General features: G+C 46.1%; 1 protein-coding gene across 1 annotated transcript in view; it reads left to right on the top strand.

Moving 5' to 3' along the window:
• LOC124798746 (O-acyltransferase like protein-like) overlaps positions 1–12,683 on the top strand; it is a 188,073-nt gene that overhangs the window by 162,487 nt on the left and 12,903 nt on the right. The window lies entirely within an intron of this gene.

Genomic DNA, 12,683 nt, shown 5'->3' with positions numbered 1-12,683 from the left:
CTCGGTCGTATGCAGTCCTGATTGTGGCGCTCACCTGCACGGCGCCAAACACGCATACGACCATCATTGGCACCAAGGCAGAAGCGACTCTCATCGCTGAAGACGACACGTCTCCATTCGTCCCTCCATTCACGCCTGTCGCGACACCACTGGAGGCGGGCTGCACGATGTTGGGGCGTGAGCGGAAGACGGCCTAACGGTGTGCGGGACCGTAGCCCAGCTTCATGGAGACGGTTGCGAATGGTCCTCGCCGATACCCCAGGAGCAACAGTGTCCCTAATTTGCTGGGAAGTGGCGGTGCGGTCCCCTACGGCACTGCGTAGGATCCTACGGTCTTGGCGTGCATCCGTGCGTCGCTGCGGTCCGGTCCCAGGTCGACGGGCACGTGCACCTTCCGCCGACCACTGGCGACAACATCGATGTACTGTGGAGACCTCACGCCCCACGTGTTGAGCAATTCGGCGGTACGCCCACCCGGCCTCCCGCATGCCCACTATACGCCCTCGCTCAAAGTCCGTCAGCTGCACATACGGTTCACGTCCACGCTGTCGCGGCATGCTACCAGTGTTAAAGACTGCGATGGAGCTCCGTATGCCACGGCAAACTGTCTGACTCTGACGGCGGCGGTGCACAAATGCTGCGCAGCTAGCGCCATTCGACGGCCAACACCGCGGTTCCTGGTGTGTCCGCTGTGCCGTGCGTGTGATCATTGCTTGTACAGCCCTCTCGCAGTGTCCGGAGCAAGTATGGTGGGTCTGACACACCGGTGTCAATGTGTTCTTTTTTCCATTTTCAGGAGTGTATCTTTTCAGCAAGATCTTCAGAGGTGACGGTCCAGATTGTGGTACACACTGGTACCACTAATACCAAGTAGTATGCGCCCATGCATTGATGCATGCCTGCATTCGTTGTGGCATACTATCCACAAGTTCATCTAGACGCTGATGGTCCAGGTTGTGGTTCAAATGGCCTCAGAAGTTGAGGTCATCAGTCCCCTAGAACTTAGAACTACTTAAACCTAACTAACCTAAGGACATCACACACATCCATACCCGAGGCAGGATTCAAACCTGCGACCGTAGTGGTCGCGCGGTCCAGACTGAAGCGCCTAGAACCGCTCGGCCACCAGCAGCCGGCGGTTCAGGTTGTCCCACTCCTCAGTGGCGATTCGAAGTGGATCCCTCAGAGCTGTTGGTGCGTCACGTCGTCTATAAATAGCCCTTTTCAATCCATCCCAGCCATGTTCGATAGGGTTCATGTCTGGAGAACATGCTGGCCACTCTAGTTGAGCGGTATCGTTATCCTGAAGGAAGTCATTACAAGGTGTGCACGATGGGGGCGCGAAATGTCGTCCATGAAGACGAATGGCTTGCCAATATCCTGTCGAAATGTTTGCACTATCGGCTGGAGAATGGCATTCACGTATCGTACAGCCGTTAAGGCCCTTCCATGACCAACAGCGGCGTACGTCGACCCCACATAACGCCACCCCAAAACAGTAGGGAACCTGCAGCTCGCTGGACAATAAGGTGTTAAGCCTGACTGGATTGCCTCCAAACACGTCTCCGACTATTGTCTGGTTGAAGGCATATGAAACCTCACTGGTGAAGAGAACGTGGTGCTAGTCCTAAGTAGTCCGTTCAGCATGTAGTTGGGCCCATTTGTACCGCACTGCACGGTGTCGTGGTTGCAAAGATGGACCTCGCCATGGAAGTTGGGAGTGAAGTTGCGCCTCATGAAGCCTACCGTGCGTAGTTTGAGTCGTAACACGCCGCCCTGTGGCTGCACGAAAAACATTATTGAACGTGGTGGCGTTACTGTCAGGGTTCCTCAGAGCCATAATGCGTAGGTAGCGGTCATCCACTGCAGTAGTAGCCCTTGGGCGGCCTGAGCGAGGCATGTCATCGACAGTTCCTGTCTCTCTGTATCTCCTCCATGTCCGAACAACAACGCTTTGGTTCACTCCGAGACGCCTGGACACTTCCCTTGTTGAGAGCCCTTCCTGTCACAAAGTAACAATGCGGACACGATCGAACCGCGGTGTTGACCGTCTAGGCATGGTTGAACTACTGACAACACGGGCCGTGTACCTCCTTCCTGGTGGAATAACTGGAACTGATCAGCTGTCGGACCCTCTCCGTCTAATAGGTCCTGCTTATGCATGGTTGTTTACATCTTTGGGCGGGTTTAGGGACATGTGTGTATACGAGGCAGTGAAATGAAAACGACACAGATGGCAAAACAGTGAACTGTTAATTCTTTCAAAAGTAATCGGCATAACTGTTGAAACATTTATCCCACTGTGAAACAAAACGGTCAGTGGCTTCGTGGAAAAATTTCTGCAGTTATCTGTGACACTGTGATTGTACCCAGGCATGCACCTCAACGTCTGAAGGAAATCGGAGGCCACGAATGTCCTTTTTCTGGACTCCAAAAATATTGAAATCACACGGGGGGAGGCGGAGGATGGGGGAGGGGGGGGAGGGGATGTATGGTGGGTGTGTACAGGGTGTTTCAAAAATGACCGGTATATTTGAAACGGCAATAAAAACTAAACGAGCAGCGATAGAAATACACCGTTTGTTGCAATATGCTTGGGACAACAGTACATTTTCAGGCAGACAAACTTTCGAAATTACAGTAGTTACAATTTTCAACAACAGATGGCGCTGCGGTCTGGGAAACACTATAGTACGATATTTTCCACATATCCACCATGCGAAGCAATAATATGGTGTAGTCTCTGAATGAAATTACCCGAAACCTTTGACAACGTGTCTGGCGGAATGGCTTCACATGCAGATGAGATGTACTGCTTCAGCTGTTCAATTGTTTCTGGATTCTGGCGGTACACCTGGTCTTTCACGTGTCCCCACAGAAAGAAGTCACAGGGGTTCATGTCTGGCGAATAGGGAGGCCAATCCACGCCGCCTCCTGTATGTTTCGGATAGCCCAAAGCAATCACACGATCATCGAAATATTCATTCAGGAAATTAAAGACGTCGGCCGTGCGATGTGGCCGGGCACCATCTTGCATAAACCACGAGGTGTTTGCAGTGTCGTCTAAGGCAGTTTTGTACCGCCACAAATTCACGAAGAATGTCCAGTTAGCGTGATGCAGTAATCGTTTCGGATCTGAAAAATGGGCCAATGATTCCTTTGGAAGAAATGGCGGCCCAGACCAGTACTTTTTGAGGATGCAGGGACGATGGGACTGCAACATGGGGCTTTTCGGTTCCCCATACGCGCCAGTTCTGTTTATTGACGAAGCTGTCCAGGTAAAAATAAGCTTCGTCAGTAAACCAAATGCTGCCCACATGCATATCACCGTCATCAATCCTGTGCACTATATCGTTAGCGAATGTCTCTCGTGCAGCAATGGTAGCGGCGCTGAGGGGTTGCCGCGTTTGAATTTTGTATGGATAGAGGTGTAAACTCTGGCGCATGAGACGATACGTGGACGTTGGCGTCATTTGGACCGCAGCTGCAACACGGTGAACGGAAACCCGAGGCCGCTGTTGGATCACCTGCTGCACTAGCTGCGCGTTGCCCTCTGTGGTTGCCGTACGCGGTCGCCCTACCTTTCCAGCACGTTCATCCGTCACGTTCCCAGTCCGTTGAAATTTTTCAAACAGATCCTTTATTGTATCGCTTTTCGGTCCTTTGGTTACATTAAACCTCCGTTGAAAACTTCGTCTTGTTGCAACAACACTGTGTTCTAGGCGGTGGAATTCCAACACCAGAAAAATCCTCTGTTCTAAGGAATAAACCATGTTGTCTACAGCACACTTGCACGTTGTGAACAGCACACGCTTACAGCAGAAAGACGACGTACAGAATGGCGCACCCACAGACTGCGTTGTCTTCTATATCTGTAACTACTGTAATTTCGAAAGTTTGTCCGCTGAAAATGTACTGTTGTCCCAAGCATATTGCAACAAACGGTGTATTTCTATCGCTGCTCGTTTAGTTTTTATTGCCGTTTCAAATATACCGGTCATTTTTGAAACACCCTGTAAGTGCTTCCCACCGAAACTTCTGCACAGTAGTCGAAGCAACCTTCAAAATTATATGAACGCATGGTGTCTGTTCTTCTGGACATGTCCGAAAGAAGAGACACCGTGCGGAATCTGCAACAATGATACACTGAAGGTGGAGTGGGGACGGGGAGCAAAAAGGAAGGAAAGGGAAGGAACTGTTGATTCCAGGGAAAATGTGTGGCAGACCAGGATTCGAACTTGTGATCTCCCACTTACTAGGCAATTGCTTCAACCGCTGCGCCACCCAGACACAGTGTTCGTCGCCACTGCGTGGACTGTCTCGTGGGAACGTGTGTCGGCAGAGCCCCGTACTAAGATGGCCCACATAGATGGGGTTAGTGCTGAGTCCAGGTGGCACAGTGGTTAGCACAAGTGCCTAGTAAGTAGCAGGTCCTGCGTTGAAATCCTGCTGCGACATACGTTTTCCCTCTTCGCCGATGATTCCACATAAAGCCCCATTTTGGAGCTTTCGTCAATAGTTCCTTCCATTTTCTTTACTTTCTCACCCCCCCCCCCAACCATCAATTTATAATCTTGGAAACATACGGGTATACCCACATGATGGTACTGCAGATCACTGCCCTCTTGATTGTGGAGTAAAAACACTAATATAGACAGAACATTCCCACTTGCCTGGCGTGGTCTCATGTGTTCTCTGTATCACCAGCTCCTACACCATATGGCTCTTCAAATGGGCGTACCTCTCTTGGAAAGCATATCTGGTGGTTCCATATGAAACTTTTTTGCTCCTTATCCTGTCAGGAATCGTTACCTGATGTTTGTCCTTACCTAGCAAAATTACCCTCTGTGGGGAAATACTCCCCCACCCCCCCTGCCAATTCGAATCAACGTTTCCGAGAGGTCTCCCTTGACTGCTATGTAAATGGCCAAAACAACAATTCTGTCCCATTTATCCCCAATCGAGACTCCTTCTGCCCACTAACAGATCACCTGGTATTTCACTGAAAAGAAGCGCTACTCTACATGTATATGTATATCAGATTTAAACAGTCCATTCTGCGCTTTGAAAGAGAGAATAAAAAGTGGACGAAAAAATATTTCGGCAGCGATTCGACAGAAGATGGTGCCTATGACACATACATCTCGCTGTATCAACACTGTCACCCGGCTACAAATGCAAGAGTATTTCGTGCGTAGTATACAGGGTGGTCCATTGATCGTGACCAGGCCAAATATCTCACGAAATAAGCGTCAAACGAAAAAACTACATAGAACTAAACTTTCGTTCTTTGTAGTTTTTTCGTTTGATGCTTATTTCGTGAGATATTTGGCCCGGTCACTATCAGTGGACCACCCTGTACACTGGGAAAGTCTACAAACGCAGAATATTAAGTTCAAATCAGTTTAGCAAATATTCTAGAACTTTATTTATTGTACTAAATGTAAGTTAAACTTGAGACATGTGTGGTTACAGCAAGAAACAAGTCAATAAAATTGAAAATTGCATCATAGTACTGAAATTACACTTCTGTGAATTACATATTTGACAAATAGCAGCTGGACTAAGCTCAGTCAGTTGCTGAAGGCCTTACATCATATGAAGAGCAATCTTAGAAATTTCCTCTCGCTTTGCTAATCTGTTTTAGTGTCTCGTCACTTTGTCCATTATTTGTTATTTTGATTCCAAGCACTTATTCTAATGTATGGTCCCAGTATTCGTGTTGAGTTTTTCGTAAATTTAATTTCTGCTGCTTCTTAAGATGTTTCATTGCTTTGCTCTCAACCCATAATGCATGTACAGTAAACTGTTCATTCCATTCAACAGGGCCTGTAATTTTTCCTCACTATCATGGTGAAATAATTCATCACATGTGGGGACATCAAGATGACGCCATTAAACCTATGAGGAAAACGAAAGAGGTACTCTGAGAACTAGCACACAGTTGGGATAAGAATGGTTAGATAATGTTTTAAAAGTTGTGTCAGACTGTGAAGATAAAACTCTGGTAATTACTCCTACAACAAATGTGTTCTCCTTATCACAATAGAATTACTAGAGGTAATTAATGGAACTATGAACAGAAAAAGCTATAACTAATCATACAAACATAGAACAATTTAAGTACGCTCCAAGGCTATCAGAATTTAGAAACATGTGTTGGTTAAATACTGACTGTTATGGAATAGACACTACCAGAACCATGGATTGAGTGCTGGGGCCCCAGGCTTGGCAACGCTGGTTAATACGCCTGCCAGTTCAACAACTCAGCATAAAGAACCGCTTCGCTGTCATCAGACTTCCATGTGTCAACAGCCTGCGACGTCAGGAAGCCTCTCCAGTTTGACACACTGCTACGTGACAAAAGACAGACGTCAGTCATCGACCTTTTTTCCAGACATTTCTACGATGACAAAGAAATCCAGTGCCTTCCGCCATGGCAGTACGGAGGAACGGCATTTACATCTACATACATCAACATAGATACTCTGCAATCCGTCATACGATGTGTGGCGGAGGGTACCCTGTACCACTACTAATTATTTCCTTTCCTATACCACTTGCAAATAGAGCGAGGGCAAAACCACTGTCTGTAAGCTTCCATACAAGCGCTTATCTCTCTAATCTTATCTTCATGGTCCTTAAGCGAAATGTACATTGGCGGCAGTAGAATCGTTATGCAGTCAGCCTCAATTCGTGGTTCTCTAAATTTTCTCAATAGTGCTCCTCAAAAATAACGTCGCCTTCCCTCCATTAATTCCCATTTGAGTTCGCTGAGCATCTCTGTAATACTTGCGTGTTATTCGAAACTAGCAGTAACAAATCTAACAGCCCTCCTCTGAAATGCTCAAAATGGGTCGCACTAGTACCCTATATGTAGTCTCCTTTACAGACGAACCACATTTTCTTAAAATTCTCCCACTAAACCGATGTCGACCGTTCATCTTCCCTACTACAATCTTTATATGCTCTCTCCAGCAGTAACAAATCTAACAGTCCTCCTCTGAAATGCTCAAAATGGGTCGCACTAGTACCCTATATGTAGTCTCCTTTACAGACGAACCACATTTTCTTAAAATTCTCCCAATAAACCGATGTCGACCGTTCATCTTCCCTACTACAATCTTTATATGCTCTCTCCATTTCATAGTGCTTTGCAATTTTAAGCCCAGGCATTTAACCGACCTGACTGTGTCCAGCAGAGCACTACTAAGGCTGTATTCGAACATTACGGATTGTTTTTCCTATTCATCTGCATTAACATACATTTTTTTTCATTTTGAACTAGCTGCCTTTCAGCACAACACCTAGAAATACACTACATAGACCATCCGAAGCCACCGTACTGTACCACAACTAGTCATTTCCTTTCCTGTTCCACTCGCAAATAGAGCGAGGGAAAAGCGGCTGTCTGTATGTCTCTGTATGAGATTTTTCGAATCTTATCTTCGTGGTCTTTACTCGGAATGTAAGTTGGCGGCAGTACAATCGTTCTGCAGTCAGCCTCATATGCCGGTTCTCCAAATTTTCTCAGAAGTGCTCCTCGAAAAGCGCGATTCCCACTTTTCCCAAAGCATTTCCGAAATACGTGTATGTTGTTCGAACCTAACGGTATCAAATCTAACAGCCCGTCTCTGAATTGTTTCGATGTCCTCCTTCAATCCCCGACCTGATGGGGATCCCAAACACTCGAGCAGTACTCAAGAATAGGTCGCACCAGCGTCCTATTTGCGGCCTCGTTTCCAGGTAGACCACTCTTTCCTAAAATTCTTCCAATAAACCAAAGTCGACCTTCGCCTTCCCTACCACAGTTCTGACATGCTCGTTCAATTTCAAATCGGTTTGCAATGTTACACCCAGATACTTAAACAACTTGACTGTGTCAAGTGGGACACTACTGTAACAGAACATTACACGTTTGTTCTTCCTACTCATCCGCATTAACTTAAATTGTTTCCCATTTAAATCCTGGTCCAGTCAAGTACATCATGATCAGCATGGAAGGATCACAAACGGGACCTGACCTGCGTCAGTCGTTGCCACAAGTTCTGCTGTAGCAGTTTAGAGTTTATCCCATAACTATGTCCCTACTACCATCGCTGGACAGCGATCCGAGGGCCACTGCCTAATTGGCCACGACTTGGCGGCTACCACTCTGCCACCAGAGTCCCCCGCCGGCCACCGCTGCTCTCCAGCCTTAGGTCCAGAGTCAGATTCTGGGCAGTGCCAAGATATGCTACAAGAGAGAAGGCACTGCTTGCGGCCCTGTGACCCTGGAGGGCTGCGACCTTTGCGTGGCCACCACTGATGAATCAGCTCCCGGCGTACAGCAGCACTAGCTCATCGCGCTGCCACCTGGCAGCAGGTATTCAAAGCACACTGCGACCAGCCTTGCCAATTGCTTTAAAAGGGAATACTACGAGAGCACACCGAGCCATCCCAGAGATGAGGACGCACTCGAATGACTGTCCAAGCTCAATAAATTAATAAAGAACTGCTTATCTTCACTTTGTTTCTCTACAGCTACCCACATGACACTTCTGTCTCCCAAGCCACCGAAAAGAACCCAATACATCCCAATTGGGGGTCGAGCCCATCTTTACAAAGAAGAATATGGCTCCCACTACACAGTAGCGATCATTTCTCACCCCGACCCGTTACATTACACACTATCTGATTAAAAGTATCCAGACATTATTATGTAATGAGAACTGACCACCAGATGTCAGAAGAGGTGGTCCTGCCAGAACAAAACGAGTTGAGGAATATTGTGTTGTGAGGGAAGCCCTCCTCAGAGGACAACGCCTTAATGTAGCACTGTCCGTGCAGGCGAGGAGGTTTGCACGCTATGCCAGCGGTAGCTTAGCTACCAGAAGGGTCACCCAAGTTGGACAGGCCAGAGGGAGGAGCCAGACAAAATGTGTCCCATAACGGCATATCGCTCCCCCTTTCCTATCCCAAATCTTTCCTCACCATGTCCTTTTCCTGTCATTTCTTGTTATTAAGTCCTCAACGGCAGCGACAGCCGAGAAAGAGTCTTCCGGAATGGTGAAGCTGGCACAAGGGACACCTTTTCTTTTTGCGTACAGAAAGTGGACAACTAGCGACTGTATCCCAGAGGGGCAGCTACAGACAGCGTCTGACTCATAGTGAGCGGCTGGGAGAAATACAAGTGAAGCTGAAAAAACTCTGGAGAGGTAAAGCAAAAGAAAGACTAAACATAGAATGACTCAGATTTGGAAAACAGATTTATGGAAAAATGGGAAAGAGGTAGTGCTGATGAAAGTGTTAATGATAAATGAATAAAAATGAGGGAAGGACTTACGGACTCTGCCAATGAAGTACTAGGAATTAGAGTATCCCAAAGTACCAGGAAAGAATGGTTAACAGAAAATATGTTGGAAAAGATGGAAGAGCGGAAAAAATGGAAAATGTAGAAACTGAAGAAGGCAAGAAGAGGTACAGGAAAATGAATAATGACTTAAGAAGAGAAACTGAAGAAGCAAGGGAAAAATGGATGAAACAGAAATGCGGCGAAACAGAGAAAATGGAGAAAGAGGGTAAGTATGAAATGATGTACAGAATGGCTAGTGAGATGTTTTTTGAAAGTAAAAGAAAGAGGAATACAATGGAAATAAAAAAAAAGCGGATGGTACTCTAGCAGAAGAATCACAAATGGCAAGAATATATTGAATGTCTGTATAAGGGGGATGAAATACAAAGCGAAATTAAGGCTGAAGAGGTGCAATATGTACTGTAAGATGGAAAGGGATTCACCATCTTGGAAGCAGAAGTAGAAAAGGCGCTGAAGGAGATGAAGAATAGGAAGGCATGTGGAACTGATGATTTGCCAGCAGAACTGTTGAAGAGTCTGGGATAAAAGGCAAGAAAAGAAATAGTCTACCTCTGTAATGAGATATATGACAAAGAGAAATGTCCTGAAGACTTCCTTGCAACAGTTATGATACCAATATATAAAAACAGAAACACTAAAAAATGTGAAGAGCATAGGACCATCAGTCTAATTTCTCATGCAGCTAAAGTGTTGCTGAGAATGCTGAATAGAAGGCTATATGACAAGCTGGATAGAGGGATTGCAGAGGAGCATTTCGTATTTAGAAGAGGAAAGGAACAGGAGATGCTATTGGCCTGTTAAGAACTATAGGGGAAAGATATATGGTAAAAGGTAGAGAAATCTTTGATGTTTTTATATATCTAGAAAAGGCTTGTGATAGAGTTCAGTGGAACTATCTAATGGACATTTCGAAGAGGAAAGGAGTAGGTTGGAAAGTAAGGACAAGGATTGGAAATGAAGTGTCAGAAGGAAGCAGCATTGGACGAGGTGTCAGACAAGGTTGTTGCTTTTCCCCACTGTTGTTTAACGCATACCTTGAAGAGATTATTGCGAAAGGCTTAGATGGGAAAAGAGGAATATCTATTGGTGGAAAGAGAATAGAATGTATAAGATTTGATGATGGCATGGTATTAGTGGCAGCAAGTGAGCGGACAGTGAATAACATGCTGAAACATCTTAACGAAGCTTGTGTGGAATATGGGATGAAAATAAACACAGCAAAAGCAAAGACTGTGGTCATCAGTACAAGACGCAGACTGTCAAATATTAAAATAGGACAAGCTACCATTAGCCAAGTAAGTGCATTTAAATATCTTGGAAGTATAATAACTGAAGACTTGATATGTCACCAGGAGGTGAAAACTCGAATTGCCATAGCGAAGGAGGCATTCAACAGAAAGAGGAGACTGTTATGTGGCAAATTAGACAGAGGTCTAAGGAAAAGGCTTGGAAAATGTTTCGTCTGGAGTGTGTCACTATATGGGGCAGAAACATGGAAATGAGACGAGAGGATGAAAAAAGGTTAGAAGCATTTGAGATGTGGATGTGGAGGAGAATGGAGAGGATAAGCGAGATGGAAAGAGTGAGTAATGAAAGAGTATTGGAAAGGCTTGGTGAGAGAAGATGTCTGCTGAAGGTTATAAGAGAAAGGAAAAAGAACTGGTTGGGACATTCATTGAGAAGGGAATGCTTGCCAGCAGATACTTGGAAGGACTGGTTTGTGGGAGAAGACTGAGAGGAAGAAGGAGATACGAGATGACAGACGACATAAGGGGAAGAGGAAATTATGCAGACGTGAAGAGGATGCCAGAAGACCGGACAGACTGGAGAACTACCATGTGAAAACATGCCTTTTGACAGAACACTGATGATGATGATGATGGGAGAAGCAGTAGCAGCAGAACTGGTAAGGGACGTTCAGCGACTTTGAATGTGGACTAGTCACTGGATTTAATCAGCCGTGTCAACCTTTCGAAAGCTGCCTAAGTCGACTGTTGGTGACCTACACGTGAAGGAATAACCACGGCTAAACGAAGACCAGGCAAGCCTGATGTACTGTTGGACAGGGACCGTCGATCACTACAGAGGGTGGGTGTGAAAAATCGGGTGAAATCAGCGGAACGAAACACTGGTGGCTTCGAAAGTACCACCATCAGCCCAGGTAGCAGAGCACCTGTGCATAGGAAGTTAAAAAGAGTAGGATACAGTGGTCGAGCAGCACCTCGTAAGCCACATATTTCTGTTGTCAGTGCTAAGCAACACTTGAGGTGGTGCAAACAGCGACTCCACTGGACAGTGGATGACTGGAAATGATGGAGTGCTGAATCACTTTATAGAGTGTGGCGATCCGATGGAACGGTTTGGTTGTGGCTGATGACTGGAAAACCGTAAATGCCGTCGTGTGTAGAGCTACCACCGAGGTACGGAGAAGGTGCTATTACCAAGTGGGATTGTTTTTCGTGCTTTGGTCTTACGTAAAATCGGTAAGCGGGTCGAAGGCTTCCATCCAGTCACTCACTGATCAGTCTGGCCTGGCAACGGAAGACAGCAAAACGAAAGCTGAAATTTTAAATTTAGCATTTGAGAAATTTTTCACAAGGAGGATCGTACAAACATACCGCCGTTTGAGTCTCGTACAGATTCCCGTATGGAGGACATAGTAATAGACATCCCTGGGGTTGTGAAGCAGCTGAATGAGTTGAAAATAAATAAATCGCCAGGTCCTGATGGGATTCCAATTCGGTTTTACAGAGAGTACTCTACTGCATTGCCTCCTTATTTAGTTTGCATTTATCGCGAACCTCTTGCCCAACGTAAAGTACCGAGCGACTGGAAAAAAGCGCAGGTGACGCCTGTATATAAGGGGGGTAGAAGGACGGATCCTCAAAATTACAGACCAATATCCTTAACATCGGTTTGTTGCAGGATTCTCGAACATATTCTCAGTTCGAATATAATGAATTTCCTTGAGACAGAGAAGTTGCTGTCCATGCATCAGCACGGCTTTAGAAAGCATCGCTCTTGCGAAACGCAACTAGCCCTATTTTCACATGATATCTTACGAACCATGGATGAAGGGTATCAGACGGATGCCATATTCCTTGACTTCCGGAAAGCGTTTGACTCGGTGCCCCACTGCAGACTGCTAACTAAGGTACGAGGATATGGGATTGGTCCCCAAATATGTGAGTGGCTCGAAGACTTCTTAAGTAATAGAACCCAGTACGGTGTCCTCGATGGTGAGTGTTCATCGGAGGTGAGGGAATCATATGGAGTGCCCAGGGAAGTGTGGTAGGTCCGTTGTTGTTTTCTATCTACGTAAATGATC

Source organism: Schistocerca piceifrons, chromosome 5, assembly GCF_021461385.2.
Source record: "Schistocerca piceifrons isolate TAMUIC-IGC-003096 chromosome 5, iqSchPice1.1, whole genome shotgun sequence".
Classification (NCBI taxonomy): Eukaryota; Metazoa; Arthropoda; class Insecta; order Orthoptera; family Acrididae; genus Schistocerca; species Schistocerca piceifrons.
Note: the sequence above shows the minus strand (reverse complement) of the source record. Positions and strands in the feature narration are given on the sequence as shown.